Source organism: Polyodon spathula, chromosome 3, assembly GCF_017654505.1.
Source record: "Polyodon spathula isolate WHYD16114869_AA chromosome 3, ASM1765450v1, whole genome shotgun sequence".
NCBI classification, from domain to species: domain Eukaryota; kingdom Metazoa; phylum Chordata; class Actinopteri; order Acipenseriformes; family Polyodontidae; genus Polyodon; species Polyodon spathula.
In genome coordinates, this window is record NC_054536.1 from 28,148,606 (window position 1) to 28,158,188 (window position 9,583).

The following is a 9,583-nucleotide window of genomic DNA, read 5'->3' on the forward strand; positions in this document are numbered from 1 at the left end:
TGCAATGATTGTTTTTGTAAACTTTTTATCATGTCACAAATTGTATTCATCCATGCAAGCTCACCCCTCCCGATACGTATGTAATTTTTTTTTTTTGATGTATTATTTTTTTATACTGCTGTCTGCAAAAAAAAAAAAAGAAAATAGAAAAAAATCAATTACTGTATTAGGTTTGTTGCAATTGCCTTGTAATGCATGTTTTACTTCTCAATACTAACTATTCTGCAGTAACACAGGGCAGTGGGGTCGCAAAGTAATTTTTATTGGTATAAGGGGGTCACAGTACCATGAAGTTTAAGATCCACTACTATAGAGAATGTTGCCTAGTTTAAAAAGTTATCCTGTGACAGGACATGTTTTTTTTAGATGAGACTTGAGTTAATTTGGCTACAAATACAGTTTATATTAGATTTAATTCTCTGAAATGGAAGTTTTGGAAAATGATTTTTCAAAAACAAAAAGTAAACAATTAAGGTAGCAAAATGGGAATAATCAGATTACTTAAGTCCTATATTTTTCTTTTTAGTTATTGTACTGTAATATTTTTTTCTTTAAAAAAAACAGCAAAACATGGGGAAGCTTTAATGGGTTGTCCACAAGTAGAATGAACATACTTGATGGGAAAAATAGTAACTGTCAGTAACATTGCATGGTCAACCATCTTCAATTTTAAATGAACACAGAACATTTTGCAATTTGTTAGTCTGGGAATATGTCTACTACAGATTTGCTGAACCAAGTGTGGTCCAAGAAGCTTGGATTTTTCTTCTGTTTCATCAGTAAGGGCAGGAGGGCACATCATTACAGTGCCTTAATAGCAAGTATAAAAGCATAGAAGCATTTTACTGATTTTTTTTTTTTTTTAAGTTTAATGATTCCTAAAGTTCTGTAATGTGTTACAGTTGTAATTGATGATTTTCAAAGTTTGATATGTTGTACGTTTAATTACAGCATTACGTTAATTATAGGTGTTAAAGTTTTACTGAATTGCATTCATTTCATGATTTGTAAGCTTTGTCATTTTGTATGGTTAATGTGATAGAATTGTTTACTAGCTTTATAACATCAGTAGGTACTTGTGTACTAAGTACTATGCATTATTAAAGCTAAAGTAATTGTTAGTAATACCTGTTCGATTATCCAGAAATTTGAATATACAAACTAGTCTCGGTCCCAATTAGTTTGGATAATTGACTCTCTACTATATATATTTTTACCAGACGAGGAGGGCTTATCGCACGCGCAGCCTTTGTAGATGGTCATCCACTGAATCAGGGCTATGCAATTCGTATCACCCGACATCTGGGACAACAAGATTTGTGTTATACTTTGCCGGTTGTACAAGTAGTTTTTTTTTTTTTTTTCCTATGTTAGCTCTGTTGCAAGAAAGACACTCCAGGTATAGAGAGCCACGCAAGTTTCTGAAAACTGAATTGATGAAGTCTAGAAAAAGTGTTTACATCCCACCCTACACTTCTGATTGGCTAGCTGGGGGAAAAGTTGATGTTCTATTAGTTACAAAGAAACCCAGAAATGGCTGCCAAGAGAGCCTCTGGCATGGCACAGACTAATCTTTTAAATTTAAGGTATTATTTACTTTTTTTGTAAATTAGCAAATAAGTGATTCTGCTTTCTTAAAGCATGAACCCGACATTTAAATGTAGCAATCTAGTAAAGTTATAACAACAACAAAAAACACCATAGCTACTAAGGAATTGGCTGATAAGAATAAAATTGTGTTGTGTACTGATTGATTTCCATTACATGAGAGTAGATGTTGAACTTCATGCTGATTTGAACTCGGCTCTCGCCAAGATAAGCAGCAACTAAGATGTAGTTTTGCAGTAAACTAATGTGATCCATCTGCATCTCCATCCATTTGCGTTATTTTCCATTTGATGATGTAGATATCCTTCTGTCTGGTGTTGATTGCTGAAGTGTAATGCTGGCTCCAGGGATCAGCACACACAACGGCTGTGATGCTGGCTCCAGGGATCAACCCAGTGGCACAGTTAACTCTACCAGATGTACAAGGCATGCTGATCCAGACCACAAGACAATGTCTGGTGGAAGGTTAGTGGTGGCAATCTCAGTTGGGAAAATAAGCCGTTGACCAACATCTGCCAGCATCTTCCAGTCACTAGCAGCTTCCAGTTGTCCTGGGCGAGGCTTGGTTTTAACACCTTTTCTTGGTGGTTGCTCTCCTGGATGGAGAAATATTGTCTTTTGTATGCAATGCTTTGATGGAACTGGTGGCAACTTATTGGTCAGGTTACTCTTGTCTTCCAATGCTACGGCCAAACATCGCAACACCTGGTCATGGCGCCAAGTAAATCGTCCTTGGCTAAGACCCACCTTACATCCTGTCAAAATGTACCTTAATGTTGCAGGTGATGGACACAAAGGACAAGAGGGATCCTCACCCACCCAGAGGTTTAGGTTCTGTGGTAATGGGAGAACATCATATGCTGATCTGATGAGGAAACTGATCCTGCTCTGTTCCATTGTCCACAGGTCTTGCCAGCCGATCTTGCATTGTTCCACACTATCCCATCTAATTCCATTCTCCCTGCTTGGCCTGGGAAATGGCCTTTATACACCTCATTCTCTCCTCCTCCTTTTGCACCTCATTGACTACCAGCTTCCTCCGTTGAGCTGGGGTTGCCTTGTGCCATGTAGGAGGAGCTGAACTGAGACCAAAGCCTCCTTTTCCATGATGAACTTGTCCCATAATATCTTCGATTCGAAGGGCAGCCTTAGCATCTTCCACCCTCCTTACGCATTTGTCGCATGAATCTACTAATGTAATTTCCAGTCGGACTTTGGTACAGTTAAACTCCTCGGTTAGAGCATTGGTGAGAGATTGGTAGTGGCAGTATTCCTTTACCATAAGGTCCCACTCTGCTGAGGCAGCGTGGAACTCCCAACCATTTCCTGGCGTATGAACTGATTAAATCTTCCAGCTTCTCAACTGTTGTCAAGGAAATCGTGTAACAGTCAGTGGCCACAGCAGTCTTGGCAATAGACCAAACTGAAAGCATCAGAGTTTCAGTTTGCCTGGTAAGGCGCTGCTGTCTATGCTCTTCAACCCTTCCACTGCTTGCTGTCTAACTTCTCCCACATAAACTGTGTACTTTACATCCCCATCGTACCATCTCCCTAGACTTTTCACTGGCTTCTCGGACACTGTTGGTATTGCCTCACCATTAATGCAGGACCTTTTATCTACTACTTTACCTTTAATTATAGAGATGCTCCTTGATTTAGTGGGCTTGAATTGTATTCATGCCCATTCAATGTTATTGGTTCATTTGCCCAATAACCGATTAGTGCAGGCTACGGTTGTAGTCATTGTTGTCATGTCATCCATGTATGCTCGAACTGGTGGTAGTCGCATTCCAGAAGCCAAACATTCTCCTCCCACTACCCATTTTGGTGCCATATTTCCATTGCCATGGTAAAAGCCAGTGGAGAAATGGTACATCCTGCCATTATTCCAACTTCTAGGCATTGCCATGTAGTGCTGAATTCTGAAGTTGAAAAACTAAATTGCAAATCTCCAAAGTAGGCTTTCACTAAATTTGTTATTGTCATCGGTACGCTGAAAAAAAGAAATGCTGCCCAAAGAAGTTCATGTGGCACTGAACCATATGCATTAGCCAAATCCAGGAATGTCACATGGAGCTCCTTGGTACAATTTGTTTTTCCCATGCCACTTTCAATTTGTTTTTCCCATGCCACTTTCATCAATTTCCACAGGATTTTTAGAACTCCAGAAGCACCCTTGTACACTCTCTATGGAACTCCATTAGGCCCTGGACATGATGATGCCCTTGCTTTTTTCACAGTTTGCTCTACTTCTTTCCACTTAGGTGCACAGTCCTCCATTTGGTATTCGGGTGGATTGATAGGTGGGATGTCTTAAGGAATTGATATAGGCTCCTGCCTTTTTGGATCTGTATGTGTTTCCTCCAAATATCTTTCCAGCTCAAACTTAGATGATTTTAGTGTGCCATTTTTCTCACTGGTGAATATCTTCTTTACAAATTTGAATGGATCTTTATAGAAGTTAGTTCTCGCACGTTCTTTCTTTTTGTAGCGTTTCTGTAGGCGCTCAGCTCTGCGCAATGTTGCAAGCTTATCTTTTATGACCTTTTGTAACAGATTGAGTCCCTCCTTCTGACTTTGTTCTGCTTTTCTCCATTGCTTCCTCAACTGCCTCCTTTCTCTAACTAAGCGTTCAATGTCCTGCTGCCGCCTAGACTTTCCAGGAATAGTTTGTACGTTTTCCTTCCTTTTTTCAATTCCAAACCTCTCGCTTCCATATGTGTAGATGATGTCCCCAAATTTATCCAGCTTCTTTTCAACTGTTCCATTTAACCTTTCCAAAGTAAAACAGAGATCCGTGTCCCACGCAGTTTTCTCACAAGCTCTTGGCCATTTAACTCCAGGCATGTGCCCTTTGAGGTTCTTTTCTCTCTTAAACTGGTTTGTCTGACTGGGTTCTTAAGGATCATTAGGTTCATCACTAGTTGTATCCACGCAAGTCCTCAATTTATAAAACTAAGTAAACTTTGTGGTCAAGCATGTACAGTACTTGTTGAGATGTTTTTTTAAAAAAAAAGGGGGGGGTTGTAAGTTTACGTTTAGAAGCATTTCAACTTAACAATAACAAATTATTATTTTTCACAGACTGCATGAAAATGATATTTTAGTCCCGTGTGGCTGATTTGGAAAAGGATCCACCCCATTCGAAGACCTGGGGCCCTACTTCCAGACCGTTAAAGTTGGTTTATTTTTTGTATTTAATCAATGAAAACCAAGAACAACCATGTCGCTCCCCCCCCATAAATATTCTTTGCCACGCCAGAAAAAAATATTTATGGATTGAGTTAAATTCACTATGGATTTTCCACAGCCATGCTGTCTTAGCAGTTGAACTCTAAATTGGTCCTGTAGGCAATCCGTTCTAACTGATGGGACTTAAATTAGACAGTTAGGAAGCATTTTTTGTAGGCTTCTAACCAGATTTTGTTATTAATCTCCATATCCATTTTTTTAACTCAGGGTGATGGGGGTGGGGAAAGAAGGGCTTCCTTTAGCCAATATGAATGCAACTTACAAAACAAACAACTAACTAGCATTTGCAATTTACTTTTTTCAACAATAGCATTACTGCATCTTGTCTTGAGAAACATGGAGAAAATTACTTGAATACGTCATGTAACGGTTGCCAGACAATTAATACAAGCAGTAATGAGCAGTACTGTTTATAAAACTGTATCTGTGTAAACTGACAGGCAACCCGTATCTGTTTTTTTTTTTTTTTTTTTTTTTTTTTTTTTTGGGGGGGGGGGGGGGCTTTAAAAGTTAAAGCACAGATTCGGTAACACTGCGTGCACAGAATATGTGTGTTATTTAAATGAAGACTCATTATTGTCAGTTTATTTTAACCGTGATGGTTTATAAATTAAATATCAAGAGCCATGAGGTGCATTTTGAGGCTGGCTTTTGGGGAGGAAGTTTGATCAATAGGTCCTGCCTTGCAAGTCATGCCTTTATAGATTGCAATCCGCCAGCCTTCCAGGTTCACACAATAAGTCATCCTCACTCATTTCCCAGGAGGTTTCTGCTGAATGATATCAGTTTCTGCCAAGTATCCTTTGCAACTTACAACTGATTCTAAGAAATTTAAACAGAATTGCAACAGCTTTATTAAAAACAGAACAATAAAATCGAAAACAGTTTAAAACAATATATATATTGTAGAACATTCACGAGGACAGACACATATAAAGGTTTCATCGTAGTAAAAGCATGGCAAGGTGTAATTAAGGATAGTAAAAACATGGTAAAGCTGGAAAAAACATGGAAAACCATGGCACAGTAAATGCATAGGATAACCATGGTAAAACCATAGGACAACTCCAAAATGAAAACTGACTGTGGTAATTTTTTTTTTTTTTTATGGGATAAAGGCATGCCTTGAAGTGGTAGACTTGATGGAAAGTTTTAGCAGTAAACCCTATAGCAAATTCACTTTGTTCCTAATGTATGTGTGTTTTCAAGGCCTTTTAAGATGAGTTGTTTTTTCACAATGAAAAGTATACAGTACAGTGGAGTACAGCGTTCTAAAGATTTGTGACCTTTAAATGTGCATCAGTCTTTGTCATTTATCATCAGCGCTGACTATATAATAGGCCATATAAAGTAAGTCCAGGCCAAACCAAGTCCACTTTCACATCTCTATGATAGGACCAAAAACAGATACACCACTCCCAGGCACCATCGGGTACCAATCTTCATCCTCAGCTGCAGAGGGTGAAAAAAAGCAATCAGTAATCTCATGATTGATTTTTTGCTGCCACAACTGCTCCAATAAGCCGCAATCACTGCTCCAGCTCCTACTTTAAGTTTTGCACAAATTCCTGCAATTCTAAAACTAGTGCCCTGGTTCTAATCTGAGTGGTTTAAGTCCTTAAAAAAGGGCAATACAATGAATCTTCCTGTCTGAGCCCTTTGATCTCCTAGTGCAAAATAAAATTGTTTTGATGCTGTTTTTACAGTTCCACATGGTCATCTTTAATTGTTCTGGCAACACTTCCATAAATGGCAAGTAAAAGAAGGGTAAGATCTAAATACTATACCAAAAATGAGCAGGCATTGCCTATTTAGCGGCACTTGGCTTTGCCCTAGGCATGCGGATATTGGGCCATATTTGAACACCTTGTTGTGGGTTCTTGCTTTTGTAACTAAATAAGACAATAGGAATGATCAAAATCTTGAAAGAAATTGCACAAATGGTATAGGTGAAGGAGAGCAGAGGGTATTTCACTCATAACATGCTTGATGACAGGCTTGAAAAGGATATAACAAGCTGTCAGATTCCAGTCCTTTCTCTCCTCGCGAGGCCTGTCGGTCACCTTTATTTTTCTACCACTGGCAATTACAAAGCAGTACATAGGAGGGCAGGCAAAACATTGCATCACACACACTCAAAATAACATACATGGTATACAAATAGAACAAACAAATAAGTAAAGCTATGTTATAAGATACTCCATTTATATTTGTATTATTTACTTGTATTACCATTACCCTTGCCTCAAACCTTAATATAACCTTAGAATTATTATGACCTGTTATTACAGGGAAACCAATACAAATTATGGATAATTACCTTGTTAATTATTAATAATCTATATAAACTACAGGAGTTTAAAGCCTTATGATATACAGCTGGTGTGCCACCCATGTAATATAAATAGAGCTTTGTGCCACCTGTAGTTAAGAAACACAAATCAGCAGATCAAAATGGTGTCCAGATTTCAAATTGTAATTGAAATTCAAGAACATAATGTAAAAATGAAAGAAATATTGCCAGGCTAATATAAAAAAAAAAAAACAGGCACATAAATTGTGTTTAGCTTTATTTTATTTTATTACAAGGACACTATCCTTTGGGAAAGAAGCCTAATTTACAAAGAGACAGCAACCATCTTCATAAGCAAACACAAGTGCAATGTATCGCAAGCACACCACATTGCATTCAACAAAGTATTATATTAACAAAATAATTGAACATGTTCAAATATCAAGAATGCACAGACCACCTAATCGACCAATTAAATTGCATCCTAGGGGTGAATATATGTTTGTAACAGTAGCAACAACACAATAATCGCTAGACTTTCCCTGGATCGATTCAGTGGGCTTACCAACCAATATACTTAAGGTGAAGAGTCGAAAGTAGATTTTTGATGCAGAAGTCACTGCCTCGTTATATAAAAATCAATATACAATATGGGACAAACTGTTCTTGGAACAGACGTGGGTTTTCCTAGTCACTTTCAGTTTGATCTGCAAAGACTTCATAGGAGTACCAATTTGGAAAGATATAAGACATTACGCTGTCAGGATGTGACCTGTCATTCCCGTAAGGGAGTCTGGCTGCTGCCTTGTGACTGCAGGTACGGTCACTCCAGCAAACAGAAGCCTTGGTTAGAAAATCAGAATAAAGCACAGCGTCCTCCCAGGTTAACTGAATCATAATAAATATTAATTTTCTCATTAATTAACCCAAGCTCCAGAAATTATAACAATTATATTGCAAATAAAACCATTCTAATAATTACTAATATGGTTGTTTATTTTACTGAATGAGAATAAAATGATTCCAGAAAAGATTATTAAAGTAATACTTAGATTGCTTCATGCTTGTAAATAAAAATGTGCAACAAGTGATGTAACAGGTATTCAATACACAGCGCAACGCTAATATGCTTCCCCACCACATTTCCTCATAATCAGAACATATATAAAGTGTGTATTTTGCCTCCTTCAGCCCTGATTTTAATGAAACCCTGGCCTAAATACAACAAAATATACAACTTAAATTTAATTCAAGAGGGCGGCAAAATGAGACAGCTCTTAAGATTTGTTTTTAGTCTTTTAAGAGAACTAGCAGCCACAAGCTTGCTATATTCACTATGTTGTCTGTTTTTAATATGTTAACTGTATAATAAAAAAGGTGTTTAATACAATTGTTGGCAAATCAGAACATACACACATGTGAGTATTTGGTACAACGTTTCAGTTAGTGCTGACAAAGTTTGTGAACTCCTTAGGATTTTCACATATTTCAAACCTAAAATGTTATTAGATCTTAATCTAAGTCATAATAATAGATAAAGATAACCTGATGAAAAAAATGACACAAAACCATGATACTTTTTCAACATTTATTTATCCACAATTAGTTCAACATTCAATATCCATGTGTGAAAAAGTAAGTGAACCTTTGATTCATAACTGGTGGCGCCCCCTTGAGCAGCAATGACTTCAACTAAACTTTTCCTGTAACTGTTGGTCAGTCTCTCACATCAGTTTTGAGGAATTTTGGCCCATTCCTCCTTACTGAATTGCTTCAACTCAATGACATTTGAGGGCTTCCTTGCACGGACAGCTCGCTTCAGGTCCTGCCACAACATTTCGATGGGGTTTAGGTCTGGACTTTGACTAGGCCATTCTAAAATGCAGAATTTCTTCTTCTGCAGCCATTCTTTTGTAGATCTGCTATGTTTCGGATCATTGTCTTGCTGCATGACCCACTTTCGGTTCAGCTTCAGCTCATGAACGGATGGCCTGACATTGTCCTCTAGAATCTTCTGATACATTTCAGAATTCATGGTTGTGTCAATGATGGCAAGCCGTCCAGGTCCTGAGGCAGCCCCAAACCATCACACTCCCACCACCATGCTTGACGCTTGGGATGAGGTTCTTCTGTTCGAACGCAGTGTTTGGTTTTTGCCAAACATAACATTTCTCATTGAGGCCAAAAAGTTCTACCTTTGACTCGTCTGTCCACAGAACATTGTTCCAGAAGGCTTGTGGATCATCTATGTGCTCTTTGGCGAACTTCAGATGGGCAGCAGTGTTCTTTTTAGCGAGCAGTGGTTTCCTCCTGGATATCCCTCCATGAACACCATTCTTGTTCAGTCTTTTTCTGATAGTTGAGTCATGAACACTCATATTAGCCAAGGCAAGAGTGGCCTGCAGATCCTTGGATGTTACTCTGGGGTTC